At 38.6% G+C, this 20808-nt stretch overlaps 1 protein-coding gene across 2 annotated transcripts in view; it reads right to left on the bottom strand.

The window, feature by feature from the left end:
* The window catches only part of ADAM12 (ADAM metallopeptidase domain 12), a 330750-nt gene that overhangs the window by 286377 nt on the left and 23565 nt on the right, over positions 1–20808 (bottom strand). The gene's annotated exons all lie outside the window — the stretch shown is intronic.

The following is a 20808-nucleotide window of genomic DNA, read 5'->3' as shown; positions in this document are numbered from 1 at the left end:
TCCAGGAGCTGCTCTGATATTTGTATGCATTAGCAAGAGGAAAACTCAAAACACCATGTTAGAACCAGCAATAAAAAACACCACATTATCCTAGTGTTCTGAATCCTTTGATTGATTCACCAATAACTTGCCCTATGTAATTCCCTGTCACGCAGACTCTCTGAAACACGCTTTCCCTCCCTGCCCCCATGGAACTTGCTAGAATACAGCCTAGTTATTCAGGTTTTGTACTGAAAACAGAAGTTTGCTCATAGTAAACAGAAAACAGGGAGCTGCATGAGTGAGATCAGAGAATAGCTATCCCAGAAAAATAATTTGAGGTACATACTTGCTCAGGTTTTCTTCCAATTTTCAAGAAAATATGAATCTCTAAAATTCATCCAAATATCCCAAATTAAATATAAATGATATATTATATTTCCCTGGAAAAAATGCATTCTGACTTATTAGTTATATTCTACATTTTCACTGCTGATGTCCTCCCCTATATTCCAGCAGCTACAGCACTAGCACTCTGAAGTGCCAACCTCTTGGCAATAAATGGTTAAAGTCCACTTTGCCCTGACTGCAAGAGAGTTTTCTTTGCAAGCTAATCAATATAATAGGCTAGTTTGAATACAATTCGATGGGCTGTCTGTTGGGTCATTTTGAGTTTGAGGACATGGGCAGTTGTTACTGTTATGGTTTCAGTGAAAAAGATACATTTGTTGTGCTTCAGGAATTTAACTTTAAAAAGTACATTTACACAGCTTCTGGACGTTTATTTTACAGAAAAATATCTTTAAAGCTTCTCCAACTTATTTTCATTGGACAACTTTCCTTGCCAATTCTTCCTTAGTAATGTCCATAAATGCCAAAAAAAAAAAAAGAGAGACTGTTTTATACAATGTTTCTGTATGTTGTAACCAACAAAACTGTATTTGGTTATGATATTTAAGTATACCACTCCTGTCCTCTCTAACCGAAAATGTACATGACCGTGTCAACGTAAGTGGAGTTAGAAACAGGAATATAATTGTGTGAAACTCAAAGAAGGATAGAATTATGCTGCTCCTATTACTGGCTTTTCCTGTGACAGACTGGTTTTCAGAAACTCCTTTCCAGTTTGAAAAAGGGAGAGGTTCAATACCTGGCAATGAAAAACAGCCCCCTTAAGCAGGAAATGTTGCTAAGGCTATTTTGGGTTGATGAATGTAAGAACTTTTGTCTCATTCTTATTTGTCAAACTTTGAAGAGATTCTTAATATTATTTATTAAATGCAATGTGCACTTAATGCTACAATGCACAAAGAAAGATGATGGGACAGATTCCTCAGCTAAAGTTAGTTTAATTTCATTGACTTCAATGGAGCTATGCCAATTTGCACCAGTTTAGAATGTGGTCTGTGTTCCCAGCTGCATAAGATCTTGTGATCCCACACAGATTCACAAGAAAAAGAATTGTCCAACTTTGGTTGATGAAGTTAGGTACCTAAACAAAGGGCTGATCTCACACCCATGAAATCAATGGCAGTTTTGCCATTGTCTTAAAGTTGCAAATTGAAGAAAGAATCCCTGTTCCTATTGTGTTAGTCTTTTCTGTAGGGAAATGTTCTTCCCACAGATCCAACCCTGAGTTTATAAAAGGTTGGCACATGTCAGTATAAGATTTGGCATCCTTCCACCTCCCTTCCCAGGAACCAATGCTTCCCTTAAAACATAAAAAAAACCCAATCTTTATTGTCATATACTTTCACTGTTTCTTTGCTTTAACCCCTAAAAATATACCTGTTAAACAATCAAAGAAATTGCTCCATTCCTATGGACCCCAAATCAAAATTCAACATATATATATTTTATACTAATAATTTTATTAAAGTATTAATTAAATATTAACTTGCTAACTTAAAACCATGAGCAAAAACATTATATAACCTATTAACCATTGGCTAATGTGCTTATCTTGTCTTGCTGCAAAACCTATCCCGGGGTGTGGAACTGCCTACCCTGTCACTTTCCCCCGCCCATAAGCAAAAATCTATATATTCTATTGTAATCAGTTAATTAACAATGCCTCTAAGCCTAATAAGAGAGGTGACACTCCGCCAGCACTTTTGTGTGTAATAAACTCCTAGGCTTGACCTTTACACGGAGTAAATTTATGTCCTTCACATACTCTTTAGGGGCCTGCCCTTTTGAGATACTGTACACTTGTACTAAGTGGGCCTACAACTTTACCCTAGTTGTGAGCTCAACTGTGGGAAAGCAGATAAAAGTTTACAAAAAGTTCCAGTCAAATATAAAGACAAATGTTGCTGGGTGACTGAATTAGTCCAAACAAAAAGGCCTACTGATATAACTCAGGGACTATGTTAAGATCATGCATGGTGAATAAGATAATCGTGGGACTAGAAATCAGTGAACCAAAATTGGTGCCTTGGCTATTAGGCCTAATTGGGGTACCAGATAATAAGAGGACAGGCCATTCCACACATCACTTCTTTTTCAGGTCCTTAAAATAAAGGATTTGGGGGGAAATTAGGAAAGAAGCAGACACTGGCTGACTGAAAAATGAGAGAACAGGAAGGAGCGAGTTTTACTACCATGGCCGCCACCCCCATCATCTCCTGGAGCCCTGGAATCCACTGTGACATCACTGAGCCTTTGTCCTCCTAATCATGAGAAATGTCCTGACCAGACCAGGCCAAAGACAGGGACCCAGATGGCACTGTCACCTCCACCAACTCCAGCTAAATCCTGAACACCATCTGGGATGTTGAGTTTGTCTTCCCCCTTCCTCCACCGGTATGTTCCCACCTTACTTCTTCTCTTTCCTATGCCTCTCCTTTTTCTTTCTGTCTAATCCAAACTGCATCTTCTGCAACACATCTGTGAGCCTGTGACCAGAAAAGGAAGCTAAAAGAAATACCCTAAAATAGCCCAATGCTGATATAAAAGTTTCCAGGTCTTGGAACAGTTGTTAAAACTGTGAGCTCTGTTTGATGTTTTTCCAGGTGTCAGATTGCAAGTGAAAGTCAACACGCACCTGAGAGAGAAGTTGCATTTTCTATCTTTGCTGTTCTCTTCTTTCCGCTTTTGTGTGCATGTGCCTTATTTTGTCCTCTAGGAAACAGGATTGGACTTTAACAGCAGCTCCGGTCCATCTCAACTAACTTTTTCTTTCCTTCCCTCCAAAAAGGTCAGTTATTGCCATTTTTAATACAATCTAAAAGAGTGTCAAATCAGCAGGGTGGGGTTGGGGATTTTCTTTTTAAAAATCTCTGTCCCGCTAGTGAGAAAGGAAACATGGGATGTTGTTAAAATGAAAGCTTTACTTAACAGTTTACATTACAAATGCTTTAACCTTTTCCCCTTCTGTTCTGTATCTTCAATAAAAGGTTAAAAGGATTTTAATGGTGTGTTTACCATGGTACTAAGCAGAGGCTCAGGTCTCTGTATACCAACCCTAAACCTTGTTTAAAACTGTTTAATGTTGGGCAGTGACAGGGTCATGTTAATACCTTTGCCTCTTTGGGCCCATATATTCCATGTAAATTAAATTAACCACCCACAGCTCTCATGATCATCAAGAAATATGGCGGTCAAACTTTAAACCCTGTTTGAAAATGCTGCCAAAAATACACTGATTGGCCTAATCGCATCTCAAGGTGGTGAAGGGTATATTTGAATTCAATTAATATCAGTAATAGGACTATAATTAGCACCACCAAATAGCAATATTACGAGCACCTATCTGGAAGAGAACCTCTGTAAGTTGGAGTCCGACACATCTTCTCTAATGTTTTACGCACTGGCAAAAGCAAAACAAGTGTACGTATAAATATCACAATCACATGCAGTCCTACTCCTGGGATTTTGTTTAAAAATGGATATTGGTAGTACCCTTGTCCATAGTAGAAGTGTCCTAAAACAAGAATATAAACAACCATCAGCAATATTAGATTTAATGGAAGTTATCTACTTATATCTAAAGAACCTACCCCACTGGCTTCATCAGAAACTCGAGGAGGGGAATAGGTTGGGAAATTAAAGGAAAATGGATTTTTTTTTTTACTCTAGGTAAAAGCCTATTTCTTCCTCATTTATGAAGACCAAGTTAATATCGTGGGAGGAAATCAAGGAAATAAGTAACATTTCTCCCCAAAATCAAAAGTTCTTTTAAGAATTCAAGGTTTATTAAGTTTAAATGTACAATTTGCCATCTATTGTATATTAGATCTCATGTTGACCAATAAAGACAAACTAATCACAGAATTAATGATAACTGAAGTACAAGTGATCATGATTTGATCACATTTATTATATGCAAAGAGAATACAGTCCAGAGCATTGATTCATATTATATATATATTTGGTGTTTTAAAAGGGCCAATTTCACAAAGCTGAAAACAATGTTCAGACAGATCAGCTTGGAGGAAGAATTTAAGCAAAAAAAAAGGGAATTGTAAAAAGTGAAAAGTAAATTGAGAATAGTTTAAGAAAACTGTTTAAGCATAGTTTAAGATATTGGTTAACAAAACAACCTGGTTTAGAGGCGAAGTAAAGGCAGCTATAAAAACAAAAATATAGAAGTTTTTAACAAAAATGGAAGAAAGGAGAAGATGATAGTAACTAATATAAATCAGAAGCTAGGCATTGTAGAAAACAGATAAGGGAAGCAAAGGGACAAGAAGAAATCTATGGCCAGCAGACTTAAGGACAATAAAAGATTTTTTAAGTATACAAGGAAGAAAAAAACATAACAATGATATTGGTCCATTAATAGATGGAAATGGTAGCATTATAAATAATAATGCAAAAACAGCAGTTCATTAATATTGTTTGACATGTTCATTAGTATTTCTGTTGTGTATTTGGGGGAAAAAAACAGATGATGTAGTCATATCATATGGTGATAGCACTCTTTCCACTCCATTAGTATCTTAGGAGGATATTAAAACAGCAGCTATTAAAGTTGGACATTTTTAAATCTGCAGGGCCTGATAACTTGCATCCAAGAGTTCTAAAAGAGCTCATTCTACCATTTATGTTGATTTTAGAACACTGAGGAAATTCAAGAAGGCTTGAAGAAAGGTAATGTGCCAGTATTTTAAAAAAGTAAACAGGATGATCCCGGGCAAGATAATAAATCAGGCGATGCAGGGCTCAATTAGTAATGAATTAAAGGAGGGAAATATAATTAACGCTAATCAATATGAGTTTATGAAAAATAGATCCTGTCAAACTAACTTGCAATCTCACCAAAAAAAGATAAGAAGTTTTGTTTATAAAAGTAATAGCGTTGATGTAATATGCTTAGACTTCTGTAAGGCATTTGACTTGCTATCACATGACATTTTGTTTAAAAATCTAAAAAAAATCCAAAATGAACATGGCACACATTAAATGGATTAAAATCTAGCTAAATCATAGGTCTCAAAAATGAAACTTTAAACAGGGAACTATCAGGCGAGTGTGTCTCTAGTGGGGTCCCACAGGGATCAATTCTTGGCCCCATGCTATGTAACATTTTTATCAATGATATGAAAGAAAATATTAGATCGTCACTGGTAAAGCTTGCAGATGACACAAAAATCGTGGGAGTGAAAAATAATGAAGAGGACAAGCCACTGATATAGAAAGATCTGGATTGCTTGGTAAACTGGGCTCAAACAAACAGTGTGTGTTTTAATATGGCTAAATATAAATTTGTACATCTAGGAACAAAGACTGTAGGCCACGCTTACACAATGCAGGCAGAAGCCATTCTGGGAACCAGTGGCTCTGAAAAATATTTGGGGGTCGCAGTGGATAATCAGGTGAACATGAGCCACCAGTGCGGCTCTAGCACCAAACAGGCCTGGGATACATAAAGAGGAGAATCTGGAGTAGGAGTAGAGAGGTTATTTTACCTCTGTATTTGCAATTGGTGAGACCGCTGCTGGAATACTGTGTCCATATGTGGAATTCACAATTCAAGAAAGATGTTAATAAACTGGAGACGGTTCATGGAAGAGCTAAAATAATAATTAAAGGATTAGAAAAACTGCCTTATAATGATAAACTAAATAGATGGAGCTCTTTGAGGATGACTTGATTACAGTCCATAAATACCTACCTGGGGAACAACTGTTTGATAACAAGCTCTTCAATTTAGCAGAGAAAAGTAACATGATCCAGTGGCTGCAATTTGAAACTAGAAAAATTCAGACTGGAAATAAGGTGCAAATTATTAACAGTGATGGTGTGGGCTGATGAGGCATTGGAATCTATGGAAGTAAGTAGCAAAAAGGATTTTGCAAGTGAAATAAGGCAAAAGTATAAAAAACCCACAATGCCCAAGTCTTTATTATTATTAACTTGTATTCTATTACCATATTTTATGTTCACTAAGCTTCATTGCTTCACAGAATCTATAGCATTTAGAACAGTTTGAGCTTTTAAAGCTTAACTATATTCTGAAATTACATCCTTGGAGAGAAAAAAAAAGGACTTAGAATTTCTTCAAGGCAGAAATTGAATACAATTAACAATGCCCTCTTCCCGCACCTCACAACACCTCAAACACCACCACCTTTAAACCATGTATTTAAAAAGTTTACTAATTGCGTTAGCAGCTTCCTGGAGATCAGTTTTGCAAAAACAGTTTCCGGTATAAAAGTTTTAATACCATTTAAATACTCAACCAAGATTGTGTTATAAAATGACTCACAAAAGTAGGATCTATTCTAGACTATATTATGGAGTTTTAAGCCATTTTATAACATAGGTCAGACTTGTCTACAAACTAAGGGTTAAAATCCTTGCCTGCTTTATTTATGCAAATGGTCCCACTGACTTCAATGAAACTATTGAAGTGAGCTGGGATCTAGCTATGTGTCAGCAGCATCTTTCTTGGTAAGACTCTTACTTTCAAATGAAACACCTAAATAAACAAATACAGTCTCTAGAAAGGTGCCATTTGCTAACACGATCTGAAAACTCTTTATAGGTAATGCCTTGATATTAGTGCTGATATTAGAGTATAGTAAAGCCTTGATTTTATGAACACCAGTATTGCAAACAACCAGTTATACAAAACTCTTTCAAACACAGGGGGAAAAGAATAAATTAAAAAAAAATTACATAAAAATGTTGCTGATGAAGATAAAGTTGACATGCTTTTACATTCTGATGCCTTCAATGCACTGGAAATCATTTTGAAGTGGTTTTAAGGATGATAAGAAAGTGATGCAGTGCATGATATTGCAACGTATGCTCTGTACCCATTGTACTTTAGACTGCAGATGTTACATTTTATGAATTCCTCAGTCCCCAATTAATTCATAAAATAAGGGTTCTACTCTAAAAATAACCTTATTCATATCCACTGACTGTAGCTTACTGCCTTGAATAAGCCATTAACTGCATATATTTTGTGTGTTTTTGGTTACACTGCCCTCAGAAAGCAGGGATGATTTTATAGTACTTGTAAATCAAACAGACATCACATTTACAATAGCTGGATTTACTGAAGCTATAGGTTCAGTTCAGCCCTTCATCCTTCAAAGACAGTAAGCTGCATTGTACTTAGTTTAATCTGTGGAATGCTATGAGATAAGGGTCTGATTCTGTGAGATGTATACTACTCTCAGCAGCAATGGAGCTCGGAGCACTCATCACCTTTAAGGTTTATTATTACAGGAGAGAACCTTACACAGCAGTTAGAATGTATTCATCTTTACTAAAGGCAGCCCATGTGTTTTATTATTACCACGCACTAAAAGTATGTTATCATGAAAGCATATGAACATAGGAGACATTCCTTTTTGCCTATAGAGGAAAGATCACATTTTCACAGCTGGAATAAAATAAGACTTTACTTTCCAGCATCGAAATTCATACTTTACGCTTCCAGAGTCTGTTACGAGAAAGAAATAGCCAAGAATGGGCTAAATTAATTCAATATGCTCTCAGTACAAGCATTTTACACACACACTATAATACAACAAAATTGCAGCAAATTAGCTGAAGCTTTTAATATGATGTTAAAGGGTTACTGGGTTACAGGCATTAACTGTATTCCTAAATAAGATCAAAATTACTTTTTCCCTTTATGATGGAAAATATGATTTGGGGTTTTTTTAATACCAGTCTGAAAATTCACATTAAAGAACATCACATTAGACTACATCATGTTACATAGGAATGTATTAACAGATTCTGGGCCCTAAGTCTGAGACGCTACCTCATAGTTGGTGGGTCAGAGGAAACAAATGTGACAAATAACCTCTGAGGAGCACCATCAGATACAACAATCTCTGGCAGGTTGAGCTAGGGTAGTAGGATCAGTGGGAAAACTGAGTTGGCCAAGACCATCATACCACTGCCAACCTTCACTGGCCAAGTAGGACTGAGTTCCAGCCAAACTTCTCAGCATGACATATGCTTATGGAAGAGATTTTCACCCTGCAGGGGACTGCAAAATGCTGACAAAGAGGCTGATAAATTATCTAATATAACCCTGTTCCCCATTTTCTGTATATTGAAGCAGCAATGCCTTTTAATAACAAGGTCCTTTTATATAGAGCTTAAGCATCCCATAGAACTTTACAAACTTGACACACTGTACCATATTCTAGGATGAAACCCAACAACACTTTAACACTTCCCAGTACCCCAACACTTTAGAGGCAGGAAATGAACACTATATCCAGCTGAAACTGGGGCATCGGTTCAGTACTGACTTATGGAAAACAACATCCCCTATTGAATTACCAACAGCACTTCTTAATAGTCCTCTGACATTTCCAATCCAAGAACTCAAGTCCAACATTCCCTAGTTTGATAGATCTAAGAGGATCCTAGCACGTAGGTACTAAAGGATGCCATTTTTTGCAGTTTAATATGGGAAGTACTGCATTGGGCACTTTTTACTCTTATATTACACTTTTAATCAGTAGATATCAAAATGCCATGCAAAGGAGATCCGGTGTCATTATCACATTTTACAGAGGAGAAACTGAGGCAGGAAAAGCATGGTCACCCGAAAGGCCAGTGGCAAAACCAGGAAGAGCATCCAGTCCACTGCTCTATCCACTAGGCCAAACTGGCTCCCCTGTTAGTTCTGAAGTTTGATATGACTCACTTTCATTATGGGACATAAGTAGCTTTTACTTGATTTGTAAATATGGGTTTGAGACATAGCAGGTTACAATCCAAACTAATGAGTACCTGTGTCACTCCTGCCCTTTAACCTGGGATCCCCTTTACAATGTAGTGCTACTGTAGCCTCCAGCTGGATTGCTCACAAACAGCCTCCTGCATGCAAGTCACTCCCAGCTATGTCTGTTTCTGTGCTGCTGCTACCCAGCCACACCATAACTCCACTAATCTTGGTTATACTGCAGGGTGACCCCATCACACTCCCAAGCTTAGGTTTTCCCCCAGAAAAATATGTCCTGTATTGCCTCACCCTGTCCTGGACAATACAAAGTTTATATAAAGTCAGTTATTTCTTTAATAGACAACTTACCACCCCAAATGGAGTTTCCTGAAGACTTCAATTTAAACCCACTGGATTAGATAAAATAATACAAGTTTATTAACTAAAAAGAGATACATTTTAAGTGAATACAGGTAATGAGGCATAAAAATCAGAAATGGTTACAAGAAAATAAAGTTAAAATGCTACTGGTGCCTAACTTAACTATAACAGATTTAGGCAAAGTTTCTCACCATATTCTTTCAGCAGTCTTACTGACCAAACCCTCTAGGTCAGGACCCCTTTTTCCAGAATCTAATGAAGGCTTCCTTTGTTGCTTCAGGTATAGAGAATGCCATGGATGGGGAGGGGCAGGATACCGTGGGGTATTTGCCTTTTTTATAGTTTCAGCACCCTTCTTGAAAAATATTTCCAGCTGGGTACCAGGAGACAATATGTCAATGGGGAAGTATGTTCCCTGCAGCTTTTTACTCACCTGTTTGAGTTTCCATCGTTTTCCTTCCTGCTTGATGACTCTGTTTACTGCTTAAATGCAAACTAAGCAGACCATATATTCCGTTGTTTGAGACCGACCTGTGCGCCAATCTCATTTTGGAACATGTGTTAATAACACCATACAGCATAATCTTATAACTTCACATACAATGTAACCACACACATTTTATCAGGATGATACTGATAAGCAAATTATGAGTTTCCATATGATACCTTACAAGGCATACTTTGTACAAAGGTTATTGTAATAGTGTATAAGGTGCAAATACAGGGGTACATTCTGTAACAGGGTTTAGTAGACTGTAATGAATGTTATTTAATTAAAATGGCTGCTATTCCAACATAAATGCTAAAAGGAAAGCAGAGTGATTACCTTTAAAAAAGTCAATTGTCTTGGTAACTTAATATAATCATTATTACATTTCCTCTACTAAATATGTGGAATGCTACAAATACGAGAGCCAAGTTTTTAAAGGAACAACCTTGGCTGTAAATAAAAAAAATTAAGCACACATACAAAATTAAGTAAATACTTATTTCAGTTTTCTTAGGTTTCATTCTAGCAGGAATAAATGATCAATTTTCAGAATGGAGAGAGGTAAATAGTGGTGTCCCCCAGGGATTTGTGCTGGGATCAGTGCTGTTCAACATATTCATAAACAATCTGGAAAAAGGGGTAAACAAGGAGGTGGCAAAATCTGCAGTTGATACAAAATTACGCAAGATAGTTAAATCCAAAGCAGAATGTGAAGAGTTACAAAGGGATCTCTCAAAACTGGATGACTGGGCAACAAAACAGAAGATGAAATTCAGTGTTGATAAATGCAAAGTAATATAACATTGTATTATTATAAAGTAATATAACATTATATTGCTGTGACTCTCTGTACCTTGGGGGAACACCCTACACTCCATGTTCATTCTTATAAAATGATTGTGTGGTATCCAATGTAAAGTTTGTCATGTCAGGTGTCTTTGGAAGGCTCATGATGCACTGAGCACATAGTTGTGAGGCTGAAAATGTGTCCTCATGGCTTAAAACAGGGCCACGCAAAACTCTCCTCATCAGGGCATGTACAGGACAAACCCAGCCCAGCCTCTCTCATTATGCCTTTCCAGTATGACTGTGAACCACTGATAACTACTCTGTGGGAACAGTTTTCCAACCAGTTTTGCATCCATCTTATAGTAGCTTCATCTAGGTTGCATTTCTCTAGTTTGTTTTTGAGAAAGTCATGCGAGATAGTATCAAAAGCTTTACTAATAAGTCAAGATATACCACATCTACTGCTTTCCCCCCATCCACAAGGCTTGTTACCCTGTCAAAGAAAGCTATCAGGTTGGTTTAAATGATTTTTTCTTGACAAATCCATGGTGACTGTTATTTATCACCTTATTATTATCTTCTAGAACATAATTGCTAAAAGCTCAGATATCCTATTAACTGGTATCTCCTATACAGTATGCAACATCACAGATGGGAACACTGTCCCCTAAGTTTTCAAAGAGTTGCTTAGATTTAGCTGCATAAACCCCATTGACACAACTCTAAGTCTAAGCTTTGTAAATTACTTTACCTGAGAAGGAGCAGCATGAGGCTTGTACAACACAGTCCCAGAGCACCACCTTATGACAGAATGGGATGTTTCTGCAGCTCTGCCTCAATTTCCCTTTTGTCCCCTTGTGACCTGCTTATGTCGTAGCAGTGATTTGACTCTCCAGTTAAGTTTTCTGAGAATGTTAAACCACTTCCAGGGTAATAGAGTCCACCTGATACAGTCCAATAAAACAAAATGTAGCAGCAAGTGATTCTTCAGCTCAGCCAGGCTCTGTGCCCAACCCCCTGCAAAGCTGGCCTCTGTCCTTAGCTAGTGCACGCCCTTCTCCAGTCAGCCACTCCTAGATCCTCCTGCCTGGAGACTTTCCCTTCCTTGCCAGGCCACTTCCACCAGTACATAGCTGAAGTCTTTTCTCTCCTTGTGTTTCAGGATCTCCTACAGGAGCCCAACCACTCTCTGCTACCCTTGCCACCCGCTTCTGCTGAGCTTTCTTCCTTTTAAGTCCCATAGCCTGTCCAGGTGAAGCATAGTAGGGCTAACTGAACAGGGCTGACTGACAAAAAAGCCTCTTGCCCTTAAAAGGGGCAGATCATCTTCTTTCACAGCTCTTCTGAAGCAAATGAAAACAATTATCTCTTGCAGGAGGGCTATACGCTGTATGAAAAACTTCAGAGGGACTTCTCCTGTAAGGATGGGTTTGTAGGATCAAACCCTAAATTAATGGTCATTATAACACATAAAAATTCAGAGTTTCTCTGATTTGGGATCACCTTGCATAATTATTGTGAACTGTTTACCTACATTCCTCCACATCAGTGTTATTGCCCATTCCTCCCTGAACCCTCCACTGGGGCCCCGTTGAGCTACCATTTCTGTCAGTGGACAATTTCCCATTCATTTCTACAGGCAATGGATTGGGCCCTCACAGTAGCAACGCACAGTGAAGCAGGCAAAAAGGACAACTCAACTTTTTTACTCAAACCTCAACCTGAAACTCAACCTGTGAAATAGCATCACATCCTCTGACAACTATTAATTACATTCAAGGTTATCCTGATTACATGCAGATCATCAAGAGTGTAGTATGTGTTAATCAGAGTAATTTATAAAGAACTGAATGACTGAGGCAAGGAGAAATACAAAAACTATTTCTTCCTAAACTCAATCAAGTGCAATATACACTAAGCAATAGAAAATTATGATATTCTTGCCAATTTACGTGCACAACCTATTGAGCTGTGACCCTAATACAGTTAAAGAATAGAAGAAATGTGGCTTAACTACATATTTATAGCTGGTCTTAATCATGGCAGTTTGGAGCTGGAGTTTGTGTTCAAGTATAATATAACACCAGGAAAAAACATAAGAAAGTTGCTATGAGAAATGAAACTCAATTTTTATGATTTCCAAGTATTTTTTTAATTCTTCCAGATTTTGTTTTGCAAGTTTGAGGGCCATATCTTCAACTGGTGTAAATCAGCTCGAGACAATGGAGCTACACTGGTTTATACCAGCTAAGGATCTGTCCTTGAGAGTTTAAAATTTGGTTAGGCAGTTTTAACGGCACACAAAATCACTTTTTCTAGTCATAATGAATTTTTACTATATTTGGATTTTCCAGTCAGCGGTACTGGAGTCATAATCACACTACAGCATTCTAATAGAGTTAGAAGAGTCTCTATTTTTAAATAAAGCTCTAGAGAAGATATGTTAGTGAAAGTATAGAATCATAGACTATCAGGGTTGGAAGGGACCTCAGGTGGTCATCTAGTCCAACCCCCTGCTCAAAGCAGGACCAATCCCCAACAAAATCATCCCAGCCAGGGCTTTGTAAAGCCTGACCTTAAAAACCTCTAAAGAAGGAGATTCCACCACCTCCCTATGTAACCCATTCCAGTGTTTCACCACCCTCTTAGTGAAAAAGTTTCTCCTAATATCCAACCTAAACTTCCCTCACTGCAACTTGAGACCATTACTCCTTGTTCTGTCATCTGCTACCACTGAGAACAGTCTAGATCAGTGGTTCTCAAACTGGGGTTCGTGAACCCTTGGGGGTTCACGAAATGTTACAAGGAGTTCTCAGGAAAAAATTCCCTGATGGCAGACAGAGCTATCCCTAGGGACCCTGGGCACACAGGACCAGCAGCCCGGAGCCCCTGGACTTCCAAGAATTAAGCAGATCAAAGCAAGCATCTGTATCACACTGAAGAGATTTAAACTTCAAGATTCCTTATAAGAAATGGAAAGGGAGGTGACTATTTTTTGCTGTTTTTAAAATTAAATGGGCAGCAAGTATTGTTTTTAAAATTATTATGAAGAACAAATTTAAGTTTTGCTGTAACGTGCATTGTTTACCTGAACTGCTCAAGACCTGAATGCTCGTGTAAGAGGAACTCTTTGAGTTGGCTTCTTATATACCTTCATGCTGTTTCACATCTGATACTTCTTGATGAAACATAGGAGCCTCATCTTATAATAGGCTTATTCAAAGTGATACAAGCTACGAAAGTAAGATCTTTGAAGAGTGCTGTCATTTTCAAAATGTAATAAAAATAATGTAATGATAAATAATAATTAATAATAGTGTGTAATAAGCATGTCATAAAAACAAATTTTATATTTCCAAGATCACTGCTTTTATAATTTATACTCAGATAAAAGAGAAAATCCCTGGAAATATTCATTTTTAGGAGGGGGTTTGCGAGACTTGACATTATGGTGAAAAGGGTTCACAGGTTGTTAAAGTTTGGGAACCACTGGTCTAGATCCATCCTCTTTGAAACCCCCTTTCAGGTAGTTGAAAGCAGCTATAAAATCCCCCCTCATTCTTCTCTTCTGCAGACGATAATCTCAGTTTCCTCAGCCTCGCCTCATAAATAATGTGCTCCAGCCCCCTAATCATTTTTGTTGCCCTCTGCTGGACTCTTTCCAGTTTTTCCACATCCTTCTTGTAGTGTGGGGCCCACACACATTTTTTGTCCATTTCTTTTCTATTGAAAATGTTTCTGATGTATCTCCAAATATATCTGCTGACTCCCCCACCCCATTTTGAGCAAAGAGTTTTAGAACTATATTGGTCACTGTAAGAAGCTGTGTGGAGACAGTGGGGATCCACACAAATGACCATGCCTTCTGCCTGGATTCCACGATCCAAAGGATCTTCCTGCAGATTTCATGATCTCAATGTGTTTGGGGGGTCTCACCTCTGCCTGCTGTGTTGCAGAGTCAACCCCTCAACATACCATAGAGAGGACAGAAACTCCACCTGTGGAGACTCACTGAGTTTCCTCCTTCCAATTATTAGTCCAATTTTCCCAACCTTAAGCACACTAAAGGATCACCTTACTTCTCAAGTAATTTCTTCTATTCACTGAAATCACTGGCACTACTCAAAACGGTAATACTCATTGTGCCTAAAGCAGGCAGAATTAGGCTCATAGTCTACTGAAGCTTGTTTGTTACATGTGTCTAGCTATTTATGATCACTCACATCATTTAATAAGAAACCAGGGACCAATTTCTCTCTTATCATTTGTGTGTGTCCCAAATTATAGCGTTACAAACTATTTTCTCTACATCCATGGATGCTCCCTATGTTGACAGATTATGTTAATATATCAGAGCCGCTTGAAACAGCAGTGAGGCTTAGGCTGATTAACAGTAATGAAGACAAACCATAGCCACTTGACAGGAAAACAGGCACTGACAGTTGAAAGTGTCATCTTAAAGAAAGTTTGAGTGTGAAAAGTTAACAGAAAGGTGTCATGGGACCATATAAAAACACTACAGGAAGGAGGAACTTTTCTCCAAGGAGGACACTAGGGAAAATACATGTGGAGTAGTCCAATATTCCACCTCTAAAGACTAGGGGGCAGATTTACAAAGGTATTTGGGTACAAAAAAGATTTAAATAGACACATAGTGAGATTTACGAAAGCATCTAAGCAAGCCAAGCACTTAACTCCCATTGCCTTCCATTCTGACACCAATGGGAATTAGGCAACCAGCCTACTTAGGCAGTTATATAAATCCCACTAGAACCTAAATACATTTGTAAATCTGGCCCTTGCTCCCGTTGCAGTCTTCACATATGCTTGTTTCCCCAAAATGCCAATGGGGTGCCTTATGAATGCCATAAAAAGAATGAGAAAGGGAAAACCAGCATTTGAACGCCTCACATGCTATGCCACAAAATGGAGGGGGGAAATAGCTCACATTTTGAAGAGTATATATTCAAGGTCTATGCTCATTTAGTAAGACATGGGGACTAGTTCATGTGTTCATATGCACACTTAATCATATTGCATATGTGCACAGTGTCTTTCAGCTCCAAGGATCCCAAAGTGCTTTAAGAACTGAACCAAATTCTGGCCAAATGACAAAAAGCCAGGCGCGTCAGCAGGTATCTGCTTGCTAACTGAAATCCTGTCGGCAGAGGGAATGATTCTACACTGGGACAGCCTAACGTGTTGCAGGGAACATGTTCTTGCATCTCTGCTCTGGATAGTGATTTGCACGTACTATGGCAATGTGAAGATGTCGGCCTGGCTATGCCTTTTTTCACACCCTCCCATTTGTGTTTTGTCCACAGCCAGTAGCATTAGCCATATGTGCATCTCTGTGGTGTAGTCCTGTAGGATGTGCGAGAAGTTACTAACTAATACTACGGTAACTACTAATACTACGGTAACTGGAATTCAAGATGTTCTGTCCCTATCCATACTCAAAGTTGGGATGAGCATGCTCTCATGAACTCAGATTTTTTTGTCATCAGGATCCACAGGTCCACACCTACGCCTACACATTTTCATGTTGGTATGCGGGTATATGGCGAGGGGCAGACCCACTGCCGCTCCAGTTCCTTCTCAAACACAAAGTGCACAGGCAAGGACTCTGGAACAGAAGGGATGAGTGGGTGGTTGATCACCTGTAGGGACAGAACACCTTGAAGAACTCCAGAAGTGGTTTTTTCCCCTTCTTTTAGAGTCTCCCTCTGGGAAATGGGGTCTTTTCCTTTTAGAAGGCTTTGAAGTATCTGAAGTTGCCCCATGGCCTCTGCTTACCAGGGCTGAAGAAATCATCAGAGTACTATGAGTGGCTGAGGCCAACATACCAGAGAGTTGGGTGATGATGGACCCAGCAGGTCTTAGGGAACATTCCATAAGGAGGGGCTTAAGTCTATCTTCCCTCAGCTTTGTAAATCTGGCCTTGTAGTTGGAACTTAGATGGGATGTGAGACTCTCCGAGACAGCTGGAATGCCTGTCACTAAGGAAAGAAGACATGCTATTAAACCCAGGGATTTTGGCATAACCTGTGCAGGAAAGGCTGCAAACAAAACACGGACCAAGGGCAAGGAGGACCTGACCGCATAGAAATGGAGGGGGGAGGCCCCCAAAAGCATAACTTCTGCTAAAAAACAAAACAAAGCAATAAAACTAAACAGAAAGGAATAGTAAGAAATAAAAGAATAAAACAAAGTAAGCTGTGTAGCTAGCTAGCAGACACCACAACACTCTGTCTTCAGCTGCAGAGGCAGGGGTCAGCCCATCCCTCTATACCAATGGTTCCCAACCTGTTATATGGGCTGCATCCAATACTACCTATACAGCCCTGAGATTGTCACATGGGCAGAAGCTGTGTGCTGATTGGGCAGCAGGTTAAGAACCACTGCTCTATACCCTCATACCAGAGTTGGAGGATATACTGGGCACAGGTGTAGACCCATGGACACTGCTGACAAAAAAAAATATCTCCAATCCAGAAGGCGGGTGTATGCACATCCTGATGTGGAGTACTCATACGAACAAAACCGTGAAGAACCGCTCACAGTGCTACCTGTGCACACACTTTGCCTTCTTTACATCCATTCTGTTCCCATTAGTTAAGACTTTTTCCTTCCCACCACCCACTTGCATCTTACTGGCTTTGGAGATTTACATGCTCCACTTGCTTCAGCAGCAGAGCTAGTAAACTAGCCTGAGGATGGCCTGGCATTTCTCTCCCCTGTGGCAATGATAGGCTTGGCAGGCTCCTGACCATGGCTCTGGCCCCAGTTCCAATTAGAGCCATTTTTAACTCAGGCATCATTACTTGACTTTCTAAATTCCTTGTGATTCAGTGATCTGGCTTACAGACTTACCAGTAGGGTGTTATTACACCAAGTGTAGGACTGAAGGTTGAGGCCAAGCAAATGGTCCCTTAAAGTTCTTATTTTAAAACTCCTACTGTGCACTATAAAGTTATTGGCCCAACTTTCATCAAAATTGGCTTGACTTTTAAGTCTCAAAACAGATTTGAAGTGAAAATTCAGCCTGGAGCAACTGAGGAGAGAGTATTTCTTTCTCACTTGAATAACACAAAAGCCTCTGAAATGATTTTGCTAACACCTTTGGGCTGAGACCAAGCATGGAAAATGTCAGCACTAAAATGGATTTGTTAGGGAAAGTTATGAACAAGTAAAAAGGGAGAGTTAGAATGGAAGTTGGAATTCAGCCTTAAAATATAATACCACTATCAGCACCTTCTTCAATGCACACATATAGAGGAATAATTTCTCCCAACACTAAAAAGCAGCCATATCTCTGTGTAATGTGGCAGCTGCTTAAAAGCACACAGCAATGCCACATAACTGTTTAGGACCCTGAATCTCCAAGCACACACATGAATAACCTTACTCATAAGTAGTTCCACTGGAGACAACTGGATTACTCACAATAATAGACACTACCCCTGGGAGTAAGTGTTTGCAGGATTGTTTCCTAGGGCAGCACAAGAAAAAATATACTATATCTACTTAAAACTAAGAAAGGAATGTAGTTGGGCAGAATTAAATACCCAGACTGGAGGTTAGTCAGAACACTGTGGCTAACAGTTCTACTCTTACCCAAAAATGCCTTGTGAATCTTTAGAGAGACAAGGTGGGTCAGGTAATATCTTTTATTGGACCAACTTCAGAAGCTGGTCCAATAAAAGATATTACCAACCCACCTTGTCTCTCTAATATCTTGGGACTGACACAGTTACAACAATACTGCATACAATATTGGGGCTCTCTAACAATCACAAATATAGAGAGTTGCATATTCACAATCACAGATATACGTCCCACTGTAACTTATGTCAAAGATGCCTAGGTTATTTGTTTAAATATAAAGTGATAAGTTAGCTTGGGGTGTGGATAGATATGTATAAAATATATATATTTCAGAGAAGCAGTATCATTTTCCATATTAATGTTCCAACTTCCATTATAAAAGTCTCACTTTGTTTCTGCACAGTTTGAAAAAAAATCACAAAATTAATTTTGAATTACAGGTCATTTCAAATGATCCCGATTTGAAATTTTGGTTTTTTCTTCTACCACTTTTTTTAATCTCTTCTTGCTTGAAAATGGCTTGTAATTTCCCCCTGAATTTCCCATATTGTTAGGTATCCTTGAAAGCTCATGTGTCAGTTATATTTATAAAGAATAGGCTGCAATTAAGAAGGTTAACAATTTTTTTTGTTGAGAGTTTGAGTCCCAGTCCCACTGTCGTCAATGACAACGTAACTGATTTTAGTTAAGCAAGACTGGGCGCTATCACCCAATTCTACTGGTTATTCTGCATGGGTGGCCCCTTGCATAAGACACTGCTTCAGTATTAATTCAGGACCAGATTCTGATCTCAGATACTCCAATGTAAATCAGGCATATCTCCATCAAGTACTGGAATAACTGAGAAGAGAATCTTGCCTTAAGGAGGTAGAGCTAGTGTGATCTACTGAATGACCAACACAATTCTCTGTGTTTAATTTGATGCTCTCCCATAAAAGTGATAAGCAGGATCAACTTACCTTAAAGTTTTTGAGGTCAAAGTAGATTATTGCCTGGGTGAACACAGCAGATTGTAATTATCTATTTTGAAGTACATACCCAAGCAACTAATACTTCAGCATTACACACATGCAATGACTGAATTGTTTACCTTTCTATATTTTCTACTACAGTGTAACTCCCCTGGTTACCTCTCGCCAAGAATATACAGTAAAACAAAACAAAAATGGTGGCACGCTTTCAAAAGAGGTAAAGAACAAAGGATCTTATTTAACTCCCAACACATTGTTTAACTTTCCTGCTTTTGATCAATAACATGAAAAGCTATTCATAATTTTTCTCCCTCAACCAGTATAACATTGTTGTTCTTCCCACAGCTTGATCTGCACTTATGTATTTAATTTATAACAGTTTCCATGGAAGAGAAATATTTTAAGAAGTGCTGACACAGCAAATGGATCTCTCTACCAAACCACAAATCTTTTCTAATGTTCATCTTACACTGCAAGCAAATCTGGGAAACGAATTAATGATGTAAATCATTATCATTACTCACATAAAAGGTACTCCATTGTAACCCTTTCAGAAAACTACAGCAGCCTGAAGTACTCTACAAGGAGAACGTCTGTTTCCAATTAAATGTTCTAAAAATAGACTTGCACATACATTTAGGACAAAGCCATCCCAGTTTCTCTCTCATAATATTTCACGGTTTTATAGATTCACAACAACATCAGTCTTGGCAGGACAGAAATTCAAATTCAAAAAAGATATGACTATTCTTTCTTTCCAATTTGAAACAAAAAAAGGAAGAAAAATTTAAACATGAAATTTTTTAAAAGAAGTCTCATCCATTGCTTTAAAATCTCTTCACATCCACTTCTGTCAATTGCTAGTTAGCACAACTTAAAAGCAGTGTCCCTCAAAAGGAGAGCACTTATGGTAATTTAATACGATTTCCTGTAAAAGGTTTTTAAATTATAGTACAACTCTACTTTTTTTTTGCTAAGCTTCTGTTTCATTTTACACATGATTTTTCATACATGACTTTTGGAATAATTCAAAAAGTGAATTGGAACAAAACAAAAATTTGCATGCAAAAGTTAGGGAGCAAGTTGGGCACTTGATCTATACGCCCATGAAGAAAACTAATGGGCATAAAATGTCCTTTTACTCCTTTGTGCAGTCCACCTGCATCACCAATGTCTGCATGAGAGGGGAGAGAAAGCTCAGTGGGGGTGGTCCTCCTCCTCCATGTGCCGGGTGAAATGTGGGTGGGACTGGAAATAGGCAGTGGCTTGGCTCCACCTTCCTCTACAGTGCTGACCACCAGATCTGAGCCACCTCTAAGGGGGAAGCAATCTAACTGGTTACAGCCAGTTGCAGATTATTTCCCCCCTGAAGCAAGCAGGAAAGCAGGGAGCAAACTGTGACTCAGTCAGAATTCATTCCCTTGACTGCTCCTTGAGCAGCATGA

Source organism: Gopherus flavomarginatus, chromosome 6 (assembly GCF_025201925.1).
Source record: "Gopherus flavomarginatus isolate rGopFla2 chromosome 6, rGopFla2.mat.asm, whole genome shotgun sequence".
In the NCBI taxonomy this organism is placed as follows: domain Eukaryota; kingdom Metazoa; phylum Chordata; order Testudines; family Testudinidae; genus Gopherus; species Gopherus flavomarginatus.
Note: the sequence above shows the minus strand (reverse complement) of the source record. Positions and strands in the feature narration are given on the sequence as shown.